This window comes from Puma concolor, chromosome E3 (genome assembly GCF_028749965.1).
Source record: "Puma concolor isolate L17-30 chromosome E3, mPumCon1.1.hap2, whole genome shotgun sequence".
Classification (NCBI taxonomy): domain Eukaryota; kingdom Metazoa; phylum Chordata; class Mammalia; order Carnivora; family Felidae; genus Puma; species Puma concolor.
Window position 1 is genome coordinate 37,370,080 of NC_141682.1, and position 23,803 is coordinate 37,393,882.

At 41.1% G+C, this 23,803-nt stretch overlaps 1 protein-coding gene across 22 annotated transcripts in view; it reads right to left on the reverse strand.

Annotated features, from left to right (window-relative positions):
• The window catches only part of RBFOX1 (RNA binding fox-1 homolog 1), a 2,073,113-nt gene that overhangs the window by 1,117,185 nt on the left and 932,125 nt on the right, over window positions 1-23,803 (reverse strand). The gene's annotated exons all lie outside the window — the stretch shown is intronic.

Consider the following 23,803-nt stretch of genomic DNA (forward strand, 5'->3'; position numbering starts at 1 on the left):
CCTTCCAACTTGGGTTTATCAAAGACATTGATGGGAATTCATAAATGGCATGGTTTTTGATGAGACATCAGTATGAACAGAAGCTCTCTTAACCCAGGCACACCCCCAGAGTTAACAGCAGAGGAACCGGGCCCAGTCACAGTTTCCTGACTCAAGAGTCCAGATCAGGAGGCTGGAAGCTTCCCTGTCCTGTCTGAAGAGTCTCATTCACATACCATCTAAAGAAACGGCTGGTCTGTGGTTCCAAAAGAAGGACAATTCCTGGCAATCCTAATAAATGGGGCTGAAACGGCATCAGTGAGTTATGAAGCACTTCTAGTTGTCAAATTTGGTGCTGAGGACACTGATCAAGCACAACTTACAACTAAGCAAAAACCAAAACCAGAGAGCAACTTGGGCTTGGAAGATGCAAAGAAAATGAGTTAAGCACAAACAGGTTTTCTGTGCTTAGTTCCACACAGACACTCATAGAAAATAAAATTCACTTAGCTTAAATTAATAAAAGTAAATAAAGTCAATGCAGGTCAGTAGTGAATTACTAGAGCATGAGAGAGAAGATGCTTTGGGTGACCATTCGTGTTACAAGAGTGAAAACAGTCTGTTCACTGATGTGGCTGGGGTGATGTATCTGCTCCCAAAATAGTGTCTGTGTAAAAGATGAGAGGAAACGATAGCCTATTAATTTGGTTTTTAAGTCCAGATGAAGAACCTTGAAAATAGCCAAAGAGCCAAAAATACTGAGTAACTCCACATTCAGAGGGACTGTTTCTTCTCTCTATATATAGCAACTCAAAAATAGACATTTCTGTTTCTGGGCTTGCGGGACTAAAGCAGGATCATGCCCACAACTAGAGAGAAAATGTGTAATAAATCCCCCCCTGCCCGTTGTCAGTTTGTTTAAATGCCACGACCTCTGTACACTCCCTACACAAATGTGACTCTTCCCATAGCCTGACTATTCAGAATGAATGTGCTGTTTTGTGTCTATTTTCATTCATTCAACAAACATTCATTGAGTTTCCACTATAATGCAGGTGCTCAATGTGCCTTGGGGGATATGAGTTACCAACTCTCTCCTCAAGTAGCTTACAGTCTAACAGAAGTAATGACAGAAAGAAATTATTAATTGATTGCAATTATGGTAATAGGTAAAGGAATGACCATTGTTTCCCTGAAAGAAAACAATATTCAAACTTGGACCTATTTGGTGAAGAGAAGTTAATAACCTAGTTTTAAAAAAGTAGATGAAAACATGCAGGATACTGGCAAAATTGTTTAGAGTGTTTTTTAAAAACAATTTTAATGTTTATTTTTGAGAGAGAGTCAGAGTGTGAGGGGGGAGGGGCAGAGAGAGAGGGAGACACAGAATCTGAAGCAGGTTCCAGACTCTGAGCTGGCAGCACAGAGCCCAACACGGGGCTTGAACTCACCAGCTGTGAGATCATTATCTAAGCCGAAGTCAGATGCTCAGCTGACTGAGCCACCCAGGCACCCCATGTTTATTTACTTTTGAGAGAGAGAGAGAGAGAGAGAGAGAGAGAGAGAGGGAGAGAGAGAGACAGACAGACAGAATCTGAAGCAGGCTCCAGGCTCTGAGCTGTAAGCACAGAGCCTGATGCGGGGCTTGAACTCACAAACCGCGAGATCATTACCTGAGCCGAAGTCAGACACTTAACCAGCTGAGCCACCCAGGCGCCCCTGAAGTGCATTTTAGAAGAAGCGCAATTCTGCAACATGTAGGAGGGAATTAAATATTTGTTTTCTTCAAGATGCCAGTGAAGGGCAGTACACTGCATCTTCCAGGTATTTGGGGTTTACTGCTACTGGTAGTATAACATAGTCCAATATAAAGAAGGTATAAAAAAAAAAAAAGGAAAATAATTTCACTAGCAACTCAAGATACTGCATTACCACTCCAACAGCCAATTTTAATTAGGGTAGCTCTTGCATCCCATAGTCAATACCTCTCAAAAACAGGTATAACATTTATTTAACTTTACTGACCAACATTTATCTTTCTAACCAGGAGAGAAAGTGCTTATTTCTTTTTTAAAGCATTTGCCATATTTTCATGTTCTCCTACTTGTGTTTCCAAGAGTCAAGAAAAGAGTTTGTCTGTAATACACTGAAAATCAAGTTTGCAGGGGGAAAGAGAGAGCAGTATTTAACCATTCTAATTGGCTTTTTGAACGTTCTCCCCACGAGAATAACCACAAACAACAATGAGGAGAATGGAAATTATCATATATGGGAAGTTCGGGGTGGGGGGGAAAAGACTGGTGGCAAGAGAAGTCATGGTCTGTGTCATAAACAAATCATGAACTTATGTAACATTGGAATTAGATAAATGGCACATCTGAGATCAGTCCCTCTACTATTTGACTACCATCGGCCATACAGGCACAGCTCCTACTCTAATTGAAATTAATAATCCGGACTCACCAGTTGTGTCCCATGTACCATAAAGTCTTGCAAGCATGGAGACTGCAGAATTAGATACAGTGATTGACGAGCAATTTCAGGTTAACAGGAGAGAAGGTAAAACACGTGGAACTGGGTAAGTGTAAACAGGGTGGATGCTACCCACCAAGAAATGCTAAGCATGATGCCCGATGCCTCTTCTACAGCACATTGCTAATGGATAGCTTGAAACCACTCGGAAGGAGCAAGGGTGATCCTTAGGAGGTAACATGGGTTCACTAAAAAAAAGTGACGGTAAGCAAATTCTTCTGCTTATTTAAGGTTCTAGACTGATGGGCTGAGAAATGCTGAGACTGAGTATAGCATTGTGTTCAGTCAACTGTAAAGAGAAGGTAAGGAATGTGGGCATGACTTAGATTTATGTCTGATTCACCCATTTGCCCCAGATTGGTAACAAATGGAGCAGCCATGTGTGTAATGTCCATACCTTCTGAGTGGATTCTTAAGCTACCTGGAAGCAAGTCTTCTGTTTGTAGTTTATAATTTAATCGACATGGGTTTCCTTGCACATAGCAGACTTAGCAAATGCTGAATGATAAATGATTAGCCACAAATTATTGGAAGAGAAGAATTAACTGCAATGATGTGTGTAGACTTCCTCTGAAAAATATAACACACAGGCAATGAGCTACTGGAAAGCCAAGCCAGAGTCTCTGGGTAAGCATTTTTATCAACAATGGGAATGAGGACCTGAGAGATGTGGTTTATCGAATTTGCAGATGGTACAGACCAAGAGTTAGCTCACAAGCAAAGTGACAGAATCATGATTCAAAATTATATTTATAGATTGCAAGAATAGACTGAATTCTATATTTGTAGTTGCTTCTTATATGGCAAGCACTAAACTACGTGCACAATGTACATCAACCAATAGAGTTACATGGGTTAATTAACGTACAGGTCACAGATCATAGTTCTCAGCTTAAGGCTAAGGGAGAATCAGGCATGTGAGACAAAATTATGGGCTGGACCCATTTGCAGGAATACTAATGAGCCTTGATGCTCACAGAAAAGAGAGAGGTGAGTAAGGAGCCCAAATGAGTAAGAAAGCAATGGCCATTGGAAATGTGGTAGACAGAATAATGCACACCCCCCCCCCCCGAAGATATCCACATCCTAATCCCCAGAACTGGTAAATATGTTACCTTATATGGCACAAAGAACTTTGTGGGTGTGATTAAATGAAGGATTTTGAGATGGAGAGATCAAACTGAATGATCTAGGTAGGCACGGTGTTACCACAGGTGCGCTTAGAAGATGTCAGATATGAGAAAAAGGAAATGTGATAATGGAATCAGAGGTTGGGGAATGTGCTTTGAAGACAGAAGGAACCACAAGCCAAGGGGTGTGGGAGACTCCAGAAGCTGGAAAAGGCAAGAAAATGGATGCTCCCCTGGGACCTCCAGAAGAAATACAGGCCTGCTCACACTTCAGTTTTAGCTCTTGATATCCAAAATTCTTACTGCTTTAAAAGGCTGAGTCTGTGATCATTTGTTATAGCAGCCATAGGAAACCAGAAAAGGAGGGATGAGAAATCCTGAGTCCGGCAGGTCTCCCTCATTCACAGACTGGCCTCTGGGCCCCATCACATGCCAGTCAGGTCTGAGCCCCATGAGAAAAGTGGCAGGAGAATAGGGAGATGCGGGCCACTGTTCAGTGTCTGTTGGCGGTAGTAAGTGAAATAGTGACTTCATTTTTTGAAGATCCGTCAGTTGTCCTTCTAACAACATATAATGTTAAAGGCAAAACAAAAGCAAAGCTTCCCAATTCTTATTCCTGACTCCTGTCTTTCTCTCTGACTTCTCATCTATTCTGCCAGCCAATCCCATGAGCCGTATCTATACAAAGCCTGCATGTTTAGCTGCATCCACAGTCCCCCTTGGTCCCAAGACGCCATCCTCTCTCACCCGAACCAGCGCAATGGCTCCCAATGGGATTCCTTATTTCTGTCTTTGACCTCTTCTCTCTTCTCAAAACCATAGCCAGAGGGATCTTATTACACAAGTGAGATCAAGTCACTCCTCAGTAAATCCTGTGCTCACTGAAGATTTTAGTACAGGTGGTAAATATATAATATAATATGTAATATAATATAATATAACATAATAAATATAATATAAATAATATAATACAATACAATATAAATAACTGCTAAACTCTCCTGAAATTCTCACAACTCTATAAGTTACTAGTATTAGCCCCATTTTACAGATGAGAAAATGGGTAAAAGGTAGACCAGAGGCTCAGATCTCTGTGATGGTCAGCTTCCCATTGCATCCAAACTACACGCCCAAGTCCTTGCAATGCCTGCCAAGTCCTCAACGCATCTAAGGCCTCTATTTACCCTGACCTCACCTTCCTACTTGCCTCCCTTTAGATCCCCTGCACACACACCTCAGGTGCCCCTGACACCTGTCTGCAGACTTCTCTCACCCCTGACCACACACATAATGTTTAGTAAAATGCCCAGTCTGGCTGCTGAAAAGCACCACATGCTATCTCCTGGATTCACTAGTGGCCTGAACTATTACCACTGCCACTCTCTCCATGACTCTGCATAAGCCTTGGAAGGCCTGCCTTTCTGTATTTCCTCCATCAGTTGCCCTGGTGTAGACCTGGCTTACCATGCTAAAACTAGCTGTCATTCTTGATTCTCTGTTCCGTATCCATACCCATGAACCCTCCATTCTCCATCCTAACGTAATCCAAAAACATCTGCTTCTCTCCACACCTTCAACCTGGTTCAAACACCTCTCTTTCCTCACTTAAGCTGCTTAACAACCTGCCTTTCACCTTACACCTGCCTGACACATCGTCCACCGTGCAGCCAGGGTGACCTTTCAACAATGCAAACTCAACACTGTGTACACATTCTCCATGTTTCTCTATCACTTACTAAGTGAAGTCCACACTTGGCTTGTGACCCTCCTTCTACCTGTCTGGTTTCCTCTCGTACCTGCCCTCACCCTCCACATGTCAGCAGAACCTGCAGCCCAAACACAACTGCTGTTTTCTGCCTCTGTTCCTTTGCATGTGCCATTCCTTCTGTTGCCATGTCTTCCCTCCTTCCCTCTGCCCCGTTAGTCCACCTGGTTTGCCAGGAGAAGTTCCTTTTTGGGCTGCAAAGCTCTCCTCAGGCGTCACCTTTTCCATAAAGTATGCCCAAGCCCTTTTGCTCAGGCAGCCTTACTCCATCCTTCCTTTGGTACAAGTTCTGATTTGTACACATCTCTCTCTCCTGATAAACAGATTTGGGGTTCCTAAAGCATAAAGACCGAGTCTCACTCTTTTTCATATTCCTCAATACCCAGCACAGTGCTGAGAAACTTAACTAGCACCAGTAGGCATTGAAATAATACTTATTGAACAATAAACAAATATATGAATGCATGCACATGAATTAATGAAGAATTGCTTCTCCTGCTCTTGAGAAAATACTAGAACTTACAACTCTTTACAGAACCTATCAGAATCTATACAGAGAGAAGCAGATAATTGAATAAATATGAGAAATAACGTCCCAACAATACATTATCCAGTAAGGAAAGGGGCTGGCACGTAGGGGCCCCCATGGATGGCCCCCTAGGCCATCAGGAGCCAGGCTCAATCCCAGGGCTGTGTGGAACGCTGATCCCAAAGTTCTACACCTTCCTCATCAATTTCTCTCCCATCCTCCACCAAAGCTCTCTCCACAGACATATTTCAGACATTTGCAACTGCTTGATGATAATTAAAATCCAGCCCACCAACCACAATTGGCAATCCAGAGGCCACTATGACATTTCATAACTAATAAACTGAATAATCTCCTTAATAACCCCCAACAATAAGCATGCTTGCCAAACAACAGTGGAGTGAAGATGCATTCTACTCTTCCAGGTAAGCTACACTGAGCAGGTGCACCTCACTAAATGTGTGCCTCCTAGACAAGGGGGTGTCTGTGGCATCCCCATAAGCCAAGTCATGTTGCAAATGCACTGTGATCTAAGAACATTCTTTAACTGCTTCCTACATGATATTTTGATAAAGCTAATAAATCTCTGGTATGATGAGCAATTGTAGCTTAATTTGTGTGTTGAATTAATTCAGACTTCCAATTGTCAATCTGGCTTAAAAATAGAACATCCCGTAATATTTAAAATAAAAATGATTATATCAAGGAACTCTGTACATACACGTGCATTTTATTTATGTAGCTCAGTGAATATTATCCTCACTGTACATTTCAAGACCTGAGCAGCTGCCAGATAACAGTTACAGTAATAACAACATGATGATTGTAATAATTCTAGCAAATTTATTGTAAAGTGTGTATTAAACACTTGGCATATATAAACTCCTCAAACCTATAAAGTACCAGAAATGCTCCCATTTTAGAGATGAGAAAACTGACACACAGAGAGTGATTCACTCTAAGAAACATAACTGATAAAGTGTGGACCAGGACATGCACTCAGAGTACTTGGTGTCAGGGTCTTGAATCATTGTTTGTGAGAAGGTTGTTTGCAGAAAAGACTTCACTCAGCAGCTCCATACCTCCTGAACATTTTCCATTATTTGTACTATGGTGTTAGGGAGAACTGAAGACCATTCAAGGCAAATTGATGAACTCCCTGTCTACGTTTCACCCCGTGCTTCTCCGTAGCAGCTGACTCCGTGAGTCAGCCTGTCTCAAACCTCACCAACACTCGAACGGCATAAAATCACCCAAATGAGGCTGTGCTCAGGGTTCAGAGCTAATCCCTGGCACCACTGAACATATTTCAACTTATGTGTGGAAAAAAGTTTCCTACAGACTGGAGTCTGGAGTTCTCGGTGACAAGGAGAATAATGTAAATGTAAGATGATGATCATAATGAAGAAATATTCTGGTTGGCTTTATCACCCGGGGTCCTCAGGAAGCCTGCCAGGAGGGCTGAGGCATGTTCCATCAGTGAAGACACATTCATCAATGCAGCCAGACATTCACTTTGTAAGATTTAATATGGAAACACTATACTTAAGAAGATTTATACAAAAGTCTCTTTCCCCATTGTTATCAGGTTTCCGTGTCATTCTATATAGCATATCGACTCTTCCCAAGCTGCAATATCAGCAGGGCTAATCTATAATAACTCGGCTATCTGGAGTTCACCCCATCATCTGCAGTGGAATCATAGAAACCCAATTATGAAGGGAGAAAAAAAATTGAAAAGCCAAAATAATAATGGGGACTTGGTGTCAGGATGTCAGTGGAAGGCTGTGGAGATCACAATAGGACCCCCAAACACTCAGGAAGCTTAGGCACCCCGAGAGATAGAGCCCGTTACTACCTGACCCTGGAATCCAGGCTGGAGTCTTCCCAGTGGTGGAGACAGGCCTAACTTTTCCTCTGTGGACCCTCCTCAGAGATGATAGGGCACACCTGGAATTTCAGAGCAGATCCTTCAAACTGATTCAAGTTCTCAATGGGTATACGCGAGTGTTTCTGCCTTTCTGGGATGTGTGTGGCGGTTGGATTTTCCTTCAAAACCCACCTTGGCTTTCTCTAACTCCTAAACTCCCCTCCTCCTCCTCCTCTCTCCTTCCACCCTTCTCTTCCTCTCTCTCTCTCCAACCTTCCCTCTCCTTGCGTGCCCATCATGCCCATCTCATGAAGAGAACAACTAGCTACAATGCAAACTAAAATAAAACTAAAAATGCCAGCAAGTTTCCAAATGGCAGCAAAATGAAGTAGAGAAGTACACCTAGTGATTGCCAGGGGCTGAAGTTAGGGGGCTGGGCAGTGACTTCTGGGTGGGCACTAAGCTTCCTTGGGGGAATGTGATGGTACTAAATGCCACTGAATTGTGCACTTTAAAATGGTTAATTTTATGATATGCAAGTTTTGTCGCAATACAAAAAGTAAAAGTGTTAAGGTGATTATCTACTTTCTCCCTAAAGAGGGAAAGAGACTCTGAATCCCTTTCTAAAATGGAAGAAATCATTCCAATATCTCTCTTTGTGTCTCTCTCTCTTATATACATGTATGTATGTACTTGTGTCTACATAGACATATATATGTATATATGTGTGTGTGTATACACAACATTAGATCTGTAGGTACCAGAAAGAATGAACAAGACAAAACAAACCCACTCAACAGAAATGGCTACAGGAATGAATCAAGCTGTTTTTAAAACAGAAGGATTTTCCTAACAACAGAAGAACCCCATGCGACAGATATGAACTTGTTATTTCTTTGTAGGGGCACGAAGCTGTGTGCCAGCCTAACTCCGGGCAACCCCCACAGCACACAACACACACCACACTGCCTAAACCCAAGCCAGCCAGAGCCACCCCAGGAGAGGGTGTGAGAACAGAGAGTGGGATGAAAAGCAAATTTAAAGCTACACCTGATTCTCAATGTAATTGGAACATTGAGGAGAGGGTGTTAATTTGATTAAGAGTATTTAAATGAGGAAATGATGATTTTAGAGTATTCCTCTTCCAGCTCAGCCACTAATGCTTAAAATGAGAGCCAAATGCTACCTCTTCCTTGACCCCACCTGCCTCCCTCTCTGGCATTTGGAAATACTTTCTTGTCCACCTCACCAACCTAAAAGGAGACCCTAGGAAAAAACACCTGGCTCAGCTACCTTCTCAAATGTCAACTTCATGTTTTAAAAAACAGTATTTTTTTTTCAGATAAATGCGTCTTTTTACCTTCACCATAAAAGTTATGTATGTTCATCGTGGAGGATTTAGAAGGTATTTAATAACACATAGGAAACCTATGAGACTCATTTTTAATTTCAACACCCAAGGGATAATACCTAATATGGTAGACTGCTTATTTTTTGTATTCTACTTTGAATTTTGACTTAGATGCAAATAAACATAATATCTAGAAATAGTTTTATTTTGGTTTAAATACAAATTGGTAAATAATGTTGTTTTACCTGTTTAATTCCATTTAATAGTATCCCAGGGACATTTTTCCATCCCATTAAACACTGTCCTAGGCATCACTTATAATGGCTGCAAGGTCATTTTGTCAAATAAGAAAAGAAAGCGTAATGTGTTTTTTCCAAATCCCTATTGTGGAACATGTAGGTTGTTTAATTTCTTACTAACATAAACAATGCTGCAATGCACGTCGCTGTGGACAAACCTTTGTACTAAGTCATAACCCCCTTCTCCCATGAACACACACACACACACACACACACACACACACACACACACTTCTTAATATATACTAGAGTTTCTCAACCTGGACCGTGCTGACATTTGGAGATGGAAATACTTTGTGATAAGGGGCTGTCCTATTCATGGTGGGATGTTCGGAAGCACCCTTGTCCTCTACCTGTTAGATGCCAGTTGCATTCCTTCCTTAGTTGTGACAACTGTCACATCTGTCCTTTGCTGCGTGCCCCCCTGGGGGTGTGACTGCCCCCTGCTGAGAACAACTGGAATATTGCAAATACTGGTAGAAAGGTCTCAATACCTTTTGGTATTTGACTTTCAAACCCACTACTCCAGCACGATGCCCACCAAGGTGTGGGAGAGCTTACACTGTCTCCTTACTGTGATTTCCCAGCACTTCTTACACAGGTGCCTTGCCCAAACGCATGCCTGCTTCCCAGTCTTTTGTGTTCTTGACTCTCTTTGTGTTTACTAACAGTAAGTGTGGATCCCTTATTGTGGCTCCTTATTTGGCCTCCTATCTGATTTCCCTTTAAACCCGTGGCTTTCCTACAACCAGTACTGTGCTGTGCCTTCATTGATCTTTTCCTCCACGGCTGGCTTTCTGGATAGGCCAGCCTCCTTCAGCCCACCTCCCTGCACGTTGCTGTCTGTTTGCTGCATCTCCTTCCAGGACTTTACCTTCCTCCCACCTGTGGCAAGAAGGCTTACCTCTTACAGGGATACTGATTTATTACCAGATTTTTGAAAAGCTTCTTTGCAGCTGTCAGAAGACAGAATGTTGGTCAGATATACATGACAAATATTGAGGTTATTATCAGAGAAAATTGGGTGTTTAGGGGAGAAACAGAAGGGAAGGGAATGGCAATGACCTTGGAGAAGAAAAAGTGAGACAAAAAGAGAAGGCTAGGTCGTCAATACCAGGGGCATGGAAGCGGGGTGCCAGAATACTAGATGGGGTTTGTGATGGGGGAGATATAGGTTAATAACGTGCCAGGATCCAACTTGGTTTATAGAGTACAACTGTGGCATAGAGGTTAACCAGGGCCAAGATAAACCTACACAGTGACTAGATACACAGAGAAGTCTCTCTGCGATGATTAGTGTGTTGGTAAGTATAACCCATTTGACTTTTTGTTATCTACAGCACCCGTGTTTCCTTCTGTACCAGTGGCATTCATGGTGGCGCTGGAAGGTGGTAGCTAACAGAATGCAGTATTATTTCCACATTATGCAAAATATATTTGAGCCACCTCCACAGTCATGACCACAATGAGTGTGTCAAAGTTTGCTGAAAATCTAGTTAAAAAGTACATTTCCTTCCTTCTAAGAAGGATTCCCCTGACAACAGAACTCTGATTCAAAATTCATCACCTCCTTAAAAGTAGAACTTCCTTGAATAAAACCATGTCATCCTCAGACACGCAAATATTTGTGTATTCACATAATACACTCTTTCTTTTACCGCAATCCGTCACACTTTTATTTCTACGACAGTCCACAAAGGACTCCAGGCACCTGTTCCCATAGGGAACAGTGAGTGATGAAGGAGCAGACACTTGGCCTGCCCCCACCCCTCCCAAAGGAGAGGATACACCCAGAACCAACACTGCCACTGCCGGGTTGCCCGTGATTCCTACCATTGCATCAACATGCCGCTGGGCTTCTCATGTTTATCCCAATTTCATTTATCTCCAAGTTTGCTGACACCCAGCCTTCATTTGATTGACTTACAAATTGGAGGATAAATTATGTTTTCTATTGCTGAGCAATTAGCCATTAAGGAAAAGTACAATCAAAATACAAAGACAGAAGACATTCCTACTACAACGAGGCACCCTCAGAAGAAAGACTCCTTCCAACCTCTAGCCTTCAGGCTTAAAGTGCCCTTGAAGGCAGGTCTAGCCTTTTAAAATGACAACACTATTTACTCCTTGCACTCTGTGAGGTTCATCATACACATAAAGCAATCGGAGAGTGCGAAATACATCTTGTTCATCACCCCCATCTTTGTCTCTCCAACTGTCTCTCTCTGAGATTCATTTCTCTGGCCTCTGCAGCATGACTGGTTCAAAGGCTGTCAATGGTGCAAGTGAACAGCAAGGAAATAATCAGTGGTACAAGGTGGGGACTTGCCTATGAGGAAACTCCAATGCGCTAAAACTGAGAACTGTGATCAACCTGGCTGTCGGTAGCATTATCTATAATAAGGACCATTCTTCACGTTGCAAGCTAATTTTCCAACCCCACTCTTTTATCTTGATGGAGATTTTCTTCACCGCTCTGTAATGGTGAAAATTTTCCAGCTTTACATCTCCTCAAAGACTGCATTTCCTTTGTTAATCCTTGATTTAAAAACACTAACTCTTTAATTTATCTGTTCTTATTGTAAAAATAATACATGCTTATCATAGAAAATGTTGAAAGCTTAAAAATGTATAAAGGAGGAAGGAAAAAAAATCCCCCCCCCCTCCATAATCAAATCACCCAGAGGAAATCACTATTACAAACTTGCTGTGTTTCCAATCTTGGCTACTAGGCATTTCTAACATATGTAAGAAATTACTGTATATATAATTTGGCTGAAGATACGTTTTTGTTAGACTGTTGAAGAGAAAGGGAATAAATCCTCCTGTTCATCGATGACACATAGCTAAAGCAGCCATGCCAATGGGAGAAAAGGACAGTGAGGCTTTAGGTGATTAATTTGAAATGAAGATTAAAATCATTGTTAGCTGCACAACAAGGAAATTAAAGCGATTGTCACAAACAACCTGAAACAGCTCAGTGGGACCCATTAAGATTTTTAACAGCTCAGTGAAATCTAACATCTACCTGACAGCCCCAAATGGGAGGGTTCAGGAGAAACCTGCATCTTTACTTTGACTCTTTTATTCTGTGCATTAAACAAGCAAACTTTTTACTGATGGATGGTCCAGGAAAACCGAACTGACCTCTGCCTTCAATTAACTCAGTGTGAGATCATGCCTATACCCTGCACAGCTTGTCTTCATAATCTGAGATAATAAGAGTTTAAAAGGCTCAACAAGGCAAAATTTGGTGTGTGTGCCCTGCGTGCAAAATATAGTACATGGCTGAGAAGTGTTGTGTCATCTATGAAGAATGAGAAGGATGTGGTACCTGTAGCTAGCCCAGATGCACAGGTGCACTGTCTGCTCCCAAAGCATGCAGGAAAGCATCAATCTGAATGTTTTCTGAAATGATATTGGCATGGGGCCCACATGAGCTTCATATTCTCCAGTGGCTCCCTTGTTCACGAATTTGGTTCCAGAAATTTGGTAGAAATGTACCCGGACTTAACTTTTCCTTCTTTTTCTTCTTCATTTCTTCCCTAGCTCTTTCCTTGTCCCTCTATCCCTTTAATATTTATGGAGTGGCCACAATGTAGAGGGACAGGGAGGTGACGAAGAGGCAAGCAACTGACATACCCGAGTCCCAGGCTCTAAGGAGCTCACACAGAGGGGGACTAACATGTCAGTAGGTAATTCTTACACAAGGAAGCAAAGAATAACAAATATTTACTTCTAATACTAAAGTGTATACTTAGGAAGTATAAGGAAATAATGGAGTGCCTCAAAAAGGAGGGAACATTTAAGTTGTGTCTTGCAAAAGAAGTCAAAGATTGTGTTAAAGTTTAGAAAATTGAAGGTTTAGACAAAAGTTTAGGTTTTGTTGTTTTAATCACCTTGGGCTGAAGGGAAATGAGTGGATCACTGCAAAGACAACCCTGGAGATGGGTGGAACACTGCCCAGATTGGGGAGAAACCACAGAGAAAGGTCTGCCAAGGATCTCTGGTTCTGGGAGAAGAAGGGTCTAGGCCCATATTCTTTCTCCAAAATTTCTTTTCTACTGGTCCCTGCAATTGCAATGCAATTTTTCTTTTCCACATATGGATCCTTTCAGATTTGCAAGTAATATTGAAAAACTGGACAAAACCCCAACAATGGAAAGCTTATCAAGGTTTCAGAAAGACGACCAACTGTCCAAAACTACAGATGATGTGAATTCCAATTCCCTCTTGGATAACATCATAATGAGCTACCATTTTTCACCGTACTTTATTGCCCCCAGATTAGTAGACACCTTCCCCTAAAGAGCAGCTCCTAATATGGTTCCTTAGTTTCTGGAAGTCTCCTTGAGAGATACCATTCTTTGTTACTGTAGTGAGAAAAGTTTAGTAAAGTGGCTAGAAGATAGACCACCTGGGTTTATATCCAGACTCAGGCACTCACTAGCTATACTTGGGCATGAAGTCTCTTTGAGCCTCCATTATCCATCTGTAAAATGGAGAAAATAAAAGTGGTTCTCTCATGAGGTTAAATGACATAATGCCTAACAGTGCTCACTAAGTCCTCAACAAGTGTTAGTTACCATTTCTACCCAGTAATAAGGGGAGTAATTAACCAAAGGAAGCCCTTTGTGCCCAGTATAATTTAAGTCTTGGCCTGTAGTCCTTATTTAACCTTGATCATTCATTCATTCACTCACTCATTTATTCATTCATTCATTCATTTGGCAAATATGTTTTGAACACCTCCTATGGATTAGGTATTACTTATCAAACTTTCTAAACAGGAAAACACACATCTTGTCTTACAAGAAGTTTCAGTTTGTATGTGTGTATCATCAAACTAAAGAAAGTAGCAAAGGAACAGGCTAAAATCTGTTCCCTTTATTGAACAAATAAACAAATATGTGTTTGGCCAAATGAAACTCTTATTTGGCCAACTATAGAGTCTATAGAGAGGCAAAAAAGGGAGAAAATCCCACAATTACTTTGGAGTCAGAAGGAAAATGCTTTGCAGAAATTTAAGGGGAAGGACCATCATACACATGATCATCACACAATATGCACAGAAGAGCATGTCTTGGTTAGTAATGATAGCTGAAGACAAATGGAAAACACACTTATTGGGAACCCATCAGTACTTTCTTAGGGCAATACTTAGAAGACTGGAAAGACTAATTTGGTCTTCAAATCACTTATTCCCAGCATTGCCACGTGTGCATTTCATAAGCATATATTGTAAGTTATCTCATCATGAGTTATCTCATCGCTGGTCATTAAAATACTGCAGGAAGAGCAAGTCAGTCAGGAATGCTGAGGGTTTCAAACATACCATGCTTCTCTCTCTTAGATTTTCCCTTAAAAGCACACGGGTTTTAGTTTGGGGTTCTTAGCACATCACATGGGCAATCATTCCTTCACAAGATGCTTTCCACAACCCTTAAATATTTCTAAATTTTCTCATTTGCTCATTTGTAGTACAGTTCTCTTGGGGGGAAAAAAAGAAGGAACAAAGTAAGTAAGAAGGGAGGAAGGAGAGGAAGGAAGGAAATTATGAGTGAGAAGAAAAAAGTTCCCTCTCCATCAGTCTGGACATTTCCCCAAGGAGAAGCGACTGGTTTCCAGAACAACATAAGAATGGATATTTTGATCACTGGAGCCTTGAGCTCTATAAACTATTGGGTGATCCAACAGCTCACTAAAATCAAACGCTGGCCAGGGCTGTGTTTTGATGTGAAGAAGGCTGAGAAAATAAAAACCATCTAATGGAAAATTACAGAGGAGCTCTTCTTCCTTTGCATAAATGAAAAACTCAAACAATTTGGTTTTGAGGACGTTGTTGCACATTGTTCTAAAAAGGAGACACAGCTTTTGTTGTCTTGTTACGAGATGATAAATATTCATGCCGGTGAATTACTGCTCGCTAATGGCCCAGTATTTGGCACACCTGTTGTGGTGCGTCTCTAAAATAGCAGCGACAGTTTAGGATGGCAAGGCTGGCAGGTGCTAACAATGGGATATCATGACAAGTGCAAGGAAACAACAAATTTCAAGTTCCTGATTAAACGAAGGTCCCCAAAGTGAGCCCATCTTACCTGGCACTCATCTTCATAAATGTTTCTCATTTTTCAAACCAAAAGAATTTGAAGGCCCTACCTTAGCTGTCAGACGGCCATTCACGTTTCTGCATTCCTGTATCTCACATTGTCTACAATCATAAGGGTTAGGCGCGGTCTGGAGTCAGGGTCTCTGGGTTAAAAGCCTTGCTCTGCCACATCCAGGCATCACTTGTGTCACCTCAATCTTCTTTTGTGCTTTCATAAAATGGGGGCAACAATATCATCCTTCACAGCAGAGATTCTCAACCTCAACAATATAGACATTTGGGGCCAGATCATTCTTTGCCGTGGGGGAGAGTCTGTGCATCGTAGGATGTTTGGCAGTGTCCTTGACCTGTACGCATCAGATGCTAGTAGCACTCAATGACATCCTACCAGTTTGTAACAACCAAAAACATCTCCAGCCAGATATTGCCAAATGTCCCTTAAGGGCAAAACTGACCCTGGTTTACAACCCCTGCCCTAGACAGTGGTTCTGAAGAGAGAATGCACGACATTTATTGCGCATTCATGATGTTGGGCGCACAGTAAACACTCACTGTGGATAATCATTATTATTTGCAAGACACTGTGCTAGACATTTGGGTGAGACACAAGTTTGAGTCAAATGAGACTCCTTCCCTTATGGAACTTACACCATACTTAATTTTGTTCTTTGCACTTGGCATTTCCAGAAATTATCTTCTTTATTTAGGTGTTTGCTTGTTAAATCTGTCTCCCTCCCATGAGCATGTGAGACTGATGAGCCTCTAAACCATATTTGCCATGTTCACTGCCATAATCCCACAACTAGTGCAGTCTAGAACAATGGAACACAACAGATGCTCATGACACATTTGTGGGAATGGATGCCACATACTCCATACACACAGTCCCAGAGAAGAGGACTAAGAAACCATATATCCATATAAAGTATGTACGTTATATATACAAGTGCCTTAGGTGATTCATAAATTCAGGCAAATATTAGAAACAATGTCTTCATCCATCCATCCATGGTTTTTGTCAGCAGAAGCTTCACAAAATGCAATGAGATCATCTCCCACTTAAAGAGCCTTCAACAATTTCCTTGTCCAACCAAGGGCCTGTGCTTGACTTCTCAGGGTGCACATCCCTCTCACCCCTTTGCACACTGTTCTGGATGATCTTTATGTTCACTGAACTTTCACACTTCCTGCCTTTGCACGTATCATTCCCTATGCTTGTAATTCCCTCCTTATCTGTGTCCATCTAGGGACACATATTCATCCTTTAAGACACGGCTCCCCATCTACTTCCCTAAGGAGCAATTCAGTCCTACTTCTTCATCCACTCTGCTCTTCTGGTCACGGTTCTGCTCCCATTGAACACTAATTTGTCCCAAAGGTATGAACTATAAGAAGCATGTACCGGGAAACTACAAGAAGCATGTCAGTGGCCAGCTTGGCTATGCAGAGTTGTAGATGAGACTGACATATAGGTGATTATTAATTAATTAATGATCAAAATATAAATGTTTTCTTTGGCACTGGACATCAAGTAGCCACATCAAAAGATCCTAGAATGTTTCCAAAAAAGTTGCTCTCAGTCGAAACCTTCACTGTTTAGAATTCCTTCACAACTATCTTTTTGGCCAATCAAATCAAATCATTGATTACCTGTGAAAGTAGAAGTCCTCACCTTAAAAACACAAGTTTGGTATTTGGAAATGGTCATTTGCAGTGATAGCCAACTGAGAATTTTATTTTTCCAAATACTCTTTATGAAAGATAAATTTCATTGGTAATTAATAGGTCATTAATAGGTAATTAATAGGTCATTACGGAAAATGGCATTTCATTATTGTTTGAGAGAACGAGAGAGAGGGGAAGAGAGAGAGAGTTCAGAAGCCCAGAAGAGGGGCAGAGGTGGGAAGAGAGAGAATTGTAAGCAGGATCCACGTTTAGCTTGGAGCCCAACAAAGGGCTCAATCCCACGACCCCGGGACCATGACCCAAGCTGAAATCAAGAGTTGGATGCTCAACTGACTGAGTCACCCAGGCACCTCAGAAATTGTCATTTCTAAACTAATAAAGTTTAACCAAGAATGCCCCATGTTCTTTTTATCTACTGCTAATGGACTTAGCAATTTTCTTTTTCTGTAGGAAAGCAAAAGGTCAATTTCTGAGTGGTAACAAATTCTTAACATGCAGTTCTTTGTAATTTTTCAAATAACTTGAAAATTGAAGTATCTGAGGAAGCATCATCAATGACAACGTTCTCTTTCAAAATTACCAATTTTTCAAAGGTCCGTTCATGACAGCACCGGGAAAACCATCCAAGGAGAGAGTGGCTATGTCAGGCCCACTCTCTAGAAACAGGAAATGCAGGAAGGCACACATGTAAGCACGTTGTGTTCACATTCCCGGGGTCCTGCTCAATGAATCATATCACTCAATGATTCTGAGCCACTAAATCAGCTAGCAAGCCTACCAGCAGTCATGAAGTCAGTAGGATCGTCTGTAGCCAGCATTTTCTTCTACAGAGACATAAATTAGAACACACTAAACTGTTTGTGTAATGTTGGTACCTATATTGTAGGTGAGTGTTGGTCCACAATGTAAAATGCATTTGGTCGCAGTAAAAACCAAAAGATTCCACAGACATCGGTGAAAATTTCTCTTTGAAGCTCAAATTTAGTATACAGTAGAAAGACAATTTTTATATGGTGGTGATTTTAAGACTCATGGGGGTCCATAAATATTGTGAGCTAAACAAACAAGTATCCCCCACTAGCCAGAGGTAACTACAGAATATCTTTTTAAAGGCAGAAATGGAAGAAGGAGGTCCAGGAGTCTGACCTGAGGAAATCTGTGAGAACATTATTTCATTTATTTCATAGAGAGGTTATGAAAGTATCCCATGCTGATTCCCAACAAACATGTCCTTTATTTTCTTGGGGATTTCTTCTATCTACATTAAGGTTCAAGTTTTTAACTTGCAGAATATAGAAATTGCCTACTATTTGACCATTGTGACACAGCCACTTTTTGATTGTTTTATTAAGAAAAAATTTTAATCCCTCCATCTGAAAATCGATGACTATTCAAGACTTATTTCTTATAACCAACTGTTTATGTAAAGTAACATAAAAACTTTCAATAATAAAAGCTAAGAGCATATATAGGCTAGACTCATCAAAGGTGACAGAATGGAAGATAATTCTCATCTTCTCATTTTTAACTCATAAATAGCATTCCTATCCATTATTTATCTATTTTCAAATTTAATTAATAGTTCTGGTAATAATTGCATAATTTCTATGGCCATAGAAAAAGCAGTCTGCATGCAGATAATAGGGCATTTTAATATTTATGAAGTTCAAAGTTTTCTATAAATAGAGAAATTCAGAAATTATCACCAGATCTAAAATTATATTGAAAGATAGATGAATAATTAATAACAAAGGCATGTGTTCACTGGGAACACACAACACAGAAGTAATAAATGTGCACATTACCACTTTGGTCAAGATACACATGCAAGGTGGCTCCTTTCTCAGGGTCACCTCTGGACATGTGGCTACCTAAATGGAGGAACTACTGTGCTTGGACCTTAGAGTTATTATCATTACTAATAATGAGTTTTAAGCATAAAAGAGCAAAGTTTGCATACATGGTGGCTGTTATGACCTACTGTCTCCTTTCATCCAGGCAGCATTCCTGATTTATTATTGGAATAGGTATTATTAAGCCAATGAGGCAATATAGCAGTTGAGCAAAGTGCAGTGGATTCTGACTCTCTGGGTTCATATCCTCACTGCTCTATTCATTTGCCCTGTGAAAGTGGTGCAAGTCTCTTTGGCTCTCTGTTATTATGTCTCCAGTGGATGTGAATCCCATTACTTCCAGCCTGCTGCCTGGGGAGCAAAGCCACCTCTGGCAAGAAAAAGGCACTGGGCAAAGAAATGTAGGTGGGCTGTTGGAAGCCAGGTAGGAGCACAGTGAAGAGGGAGGGAGAGCAAGATGATAAGGAGTAGGCGAGGTGGATCACACAGTGAGTCCCTAGATAGCTCCAAGATGATGGCTGGTCTCCAGAAAAATCAACCATGTGATTAGAAGGGTGAAACTTTGAGCCAGCCAACCAATGGAGAGAAGAGCAGGACTGGATGTGAAATTCAATTATATGGCCAACAATTTAATCAGTCATGCCTACATAATAAAATCCCAATCAAAACTTTGGACATCATTATTCAGTAGAATATCCCAAATGGTGAACATCTCAATGTGCTAGGAGAGTGACACATCAAGACTCCATGGACAAAGAAGCTCCTATACTTGGGACCCTCCCAGTCTTTGCCCTATGACCATTCATTAGGTGTTTATTTTTATCATCTATAACAAAATTTTTATAATAGCTGTACAGGACATCCCTGATTTCTATTGAATTAGTTTTAGCAAAATGTTGAACCAGAGGGGGTGGTGGGAGGTGTCAAATTTGTAGCTGGCCTGGCAAAAATATGGACACCTTGAGGACATCCAAAATTTGTGGGCGTCGCTGGTCTTGTAAAGGGGGTCAGTCTTGTGAAGGATTTTGCCCTTAACTTGTGGGGTCTGTGCTAACTCCAGGTGGTTGCTATCAAAATGGAACTGAACTTCAGGATACTCAGTTGGTGTCAGAGAAATGGTTTCAGAGCTGGGGAACACTGGTAACATCCCCTATGACCAGTGCAAGCCATGTGTTCCCCTTCTGTCAAAATGGGAGTGATAATGATAGCAACCACTACATTCTGGGGTTATTCAGTAGAGATAGTTCACATAATACATGTTAAGCCTTTAGCCAAAACCGTGAACACTTAGTACATTCACCCGTTTTGTTCCCATGTGTGAGATGAGAAAACTGAGGCTCAGAGAAAGTAAGTGAAGTCTGTGGAATGTGGCAGGACAGGGCTCCTGGCTCCCAGGGCAGGTCAGTTTCCACTTGCCCAGTCTGTCTCTCCTACCCATATAGCTAATTCCACGGGCTCCCGGTGATACTTTGTAACAAAAGGCACCAGAAGATAATACAAAGTCCATTTGAATAGACACATAGGATCCAATGAGCCTCCCCCAGAGGCAGCAGCATCTTTGCACTTCCATATACTTTGGTCTAATGGCAGTGCTTGCACAAGGGCCTCAAAGAGATAAAACCTTCAGCCAAAGTTTCATCAACACACCCCACGGGGAAGGCTGGCTTGGAAGATTTATTTTCTTATACCTATAAAAGCACATCTATATGCACCAACACACACACACACACACACACACACACACACACACACACACGCACACAGCCATTACTACACTTTAAACCCTAAACTGTGCTAAAGAAAAAAAGAAAGTTGCCAATTTTGCGATCCCAAAACAAACCCTTAAGGAATGCAGGGAGGTTCTGCAACAAAAACATTTTCCCACAAGCAAGGCTTGTTTTCTTACCCTCACCTCCTAGAGGACACATCGGAGTGGGAAGGCGGGGATGGCAGCCAGCCTCTGGCAGCGGCTGATTTTAGATGCTTTGCAGGTGCTCATGCCTTGTTTTTCTGAACAGGATCAAATCCTAAGATTTTAAACCCAAACTCTCTAAGAGCACAGCCACGAGACTCTCAAGGACAAAATGATTATCTCAGATCTCCAGAAACTGAGCAGTGTACAAAACAGCTATGGGAAGGGAAGGGTCGCTTGTGGATTTTGATTTTCCTTCAGCTTTGAGAGAATATAAATTTCTTGCTGCCTTAAGATAGTGGTTTGTAGCTGGATAAGTTCTAGCAGAAATCTTGCCTCTCTCCTTCAAAACAGTCATTTGACGACCACGTTATTTTGTTCATTCAAATTCTTTCCTGTTTTTTAAACACTTCACAGGGTATTTTAAGTTGTGTGCCTTAGCTTTAACAACAACAAAGTTTTATTGAAGTAAAACACGTATACTGAGAAGCAGACAATTGAACACACTCATTTTCACACTCATATGCAACTTAACTTTTAAAAAGAAAATCAATTTAAGGTTTTCCAGTTTCAAAGTGTTTGCTAAGGTTTACATGTTACAAAACATTAGTATCAGAAGAAGTGCATGGGGAGACACCTATGAATTCATTCATCTATTCAAACCATAGGTATTTATGGAGTGCCAAACATGGGCCAGGTTGTGATGTGCATCTGTGAGTAAAGCAGAAAAGACCCCTACCTTCAGGCAGCTTACAGACAGTGGGGGAGAAATGATACCAAGAGGAAACAATAAGATAGAAATGCATGTAATGATTAATGGTGACAAGAGCCAGGAAGAAATAAAGTGTGTGATACAGCAGGATGGGTCATGGTTAGAGGTGAATCAAATTAAAATACAAAAACAAAGTCCTGTCACTTTCCTGAGCTCACTTGTCTCTTCACGGAACTGTGAATTCCGTCCCCCCAACACCAAATCCTTTGTCTTTTTGTTGTGAGGACTTGTTAAAGCCTCACAAAGGGTAGGCTTGTAAACATCTGAGGAGACAGAAATTGAGAGGCCCAAGCATTGTGTGCAATTCACAGAGACTCTCATGAACAGACTCAAATGATTTTCATCCCATTCAACAGCTCTGAAAGATGGAAGGATCTGCCTGACAAAATGGGATGGGAAAGAAAAGGTGAGCCAGGAGCACCTACTGAACTAAGATCTGGAGTTTATCTTGATAGAGATTTCAGTGTGTAAAAAACATACTAACAATTGGGTGCTGGATATTAACAAATCGTAAATTAGATGCAGCCAATGATACGATTAAAAGTGCCTCCCTTTTTCCTTATGAGACATCTATAAAAGTCCCCACTTACTTTGTGTTAAAACTGAGACAGCCAGTTTTCTAAAATGAGGTGTTTTTCTTTTAGGGATCTCATCAACAAAAATTGGTGTCTGCTTATATGGACCATACACACCATGTGAGGATCAGTGACCTCGTGTTTCATTTCCTGTGGGTCCCTGAAGATCCCTGCTAGGATGAGACTCTTATTTTGATCTCTTCCTTCATAGCACTTACCACAATTGTAATTCATTCAAGATATGTTTGTTTAATGCAAATCTCTCCCAAGAGCTGTAAGTCAAAACTGTGATGGCTCATTTACAGTTGTATTCCCATTTCTTAGGATGGAATATCTGTCTCTCTCTGGATATAGACACAGATATACATAAAAATAAAGATACACATATAAATGCAGGCATAGGCATAGGCACAGAGATACAGCAAGAGATAGATAGGGAGACACAGATTACAGACATACAGATAAAAGTATAAATAAGGAGTAGATACAGATATGACATAGATATAAGCATAGAAATAAGAATAGAGATACAGAAAATGGTACACAGATAAAGATATCACAGGCATTTTCTGAGCAAATGGTGACTCCTGACCACTACACTCATATATTGATCTAGATCTTTCCCTATCAGTGATACCCAATCATCATACCATATATTTGTGGAACACTTGTCATTTTCCAAACCTCTCTCAAAACAGTTTACCTTATTTGGATCTCAGCAATCCTATGAGGTCAGCAAGCTGCACAAGCATTATAATCTCCGTATCTGACGTGAGAAGGAGAGGTTCTGCTGTGTCCACAGTCCCACAGCCAGTGTGTGTGTGCGTGTGTGTGTGGGGGGGGGGGTGACGGCGGGGATCAGCCATCACATGAACACACAATGTTAATTTCAGGCCAGGCTCCTGTTTTCTTTTCTAACATCAAATGGTTCTTTCAAGTTCTCCAGCTCTGAGCGGCTCTTAACACAGAGGTTCCTCATAACCTTTCAAACACTCTCTACAACAATGCATGTTCAGAATTATGTGCATCCTGGAATTGTCAATCGACAGCATCATTTTCAGACCCAACCACGACTTGGCTTAGGGTAGGAACAGGATGAGCTCTTCAAAATTCTATTACTGCAGAGATGCTAAATATCAATAATGTGCTTTAGGAGGAAAAAAAAAACACCTCAATTTCCAAAAATAGTTAAGCAAATGGACAAAAGAGAAGAAACTGACCTCCAGATGACCAAATAACCCTAAAGTTATTATGTATTCTCCTCCTCTAGGAAAGAATTAATTTTTCCCCATGTTTAATAGCAAATAACTCCACAGCATTAACGGCTTCCATATTCGTCTACATTTTATGTTCTTTTAGCAGAGTGGGACGCTGCATACACACAGATTCTGAACACATATAAACTTTTCTGTGGAGGTAAAATCTAGTATAGTTTGATTAA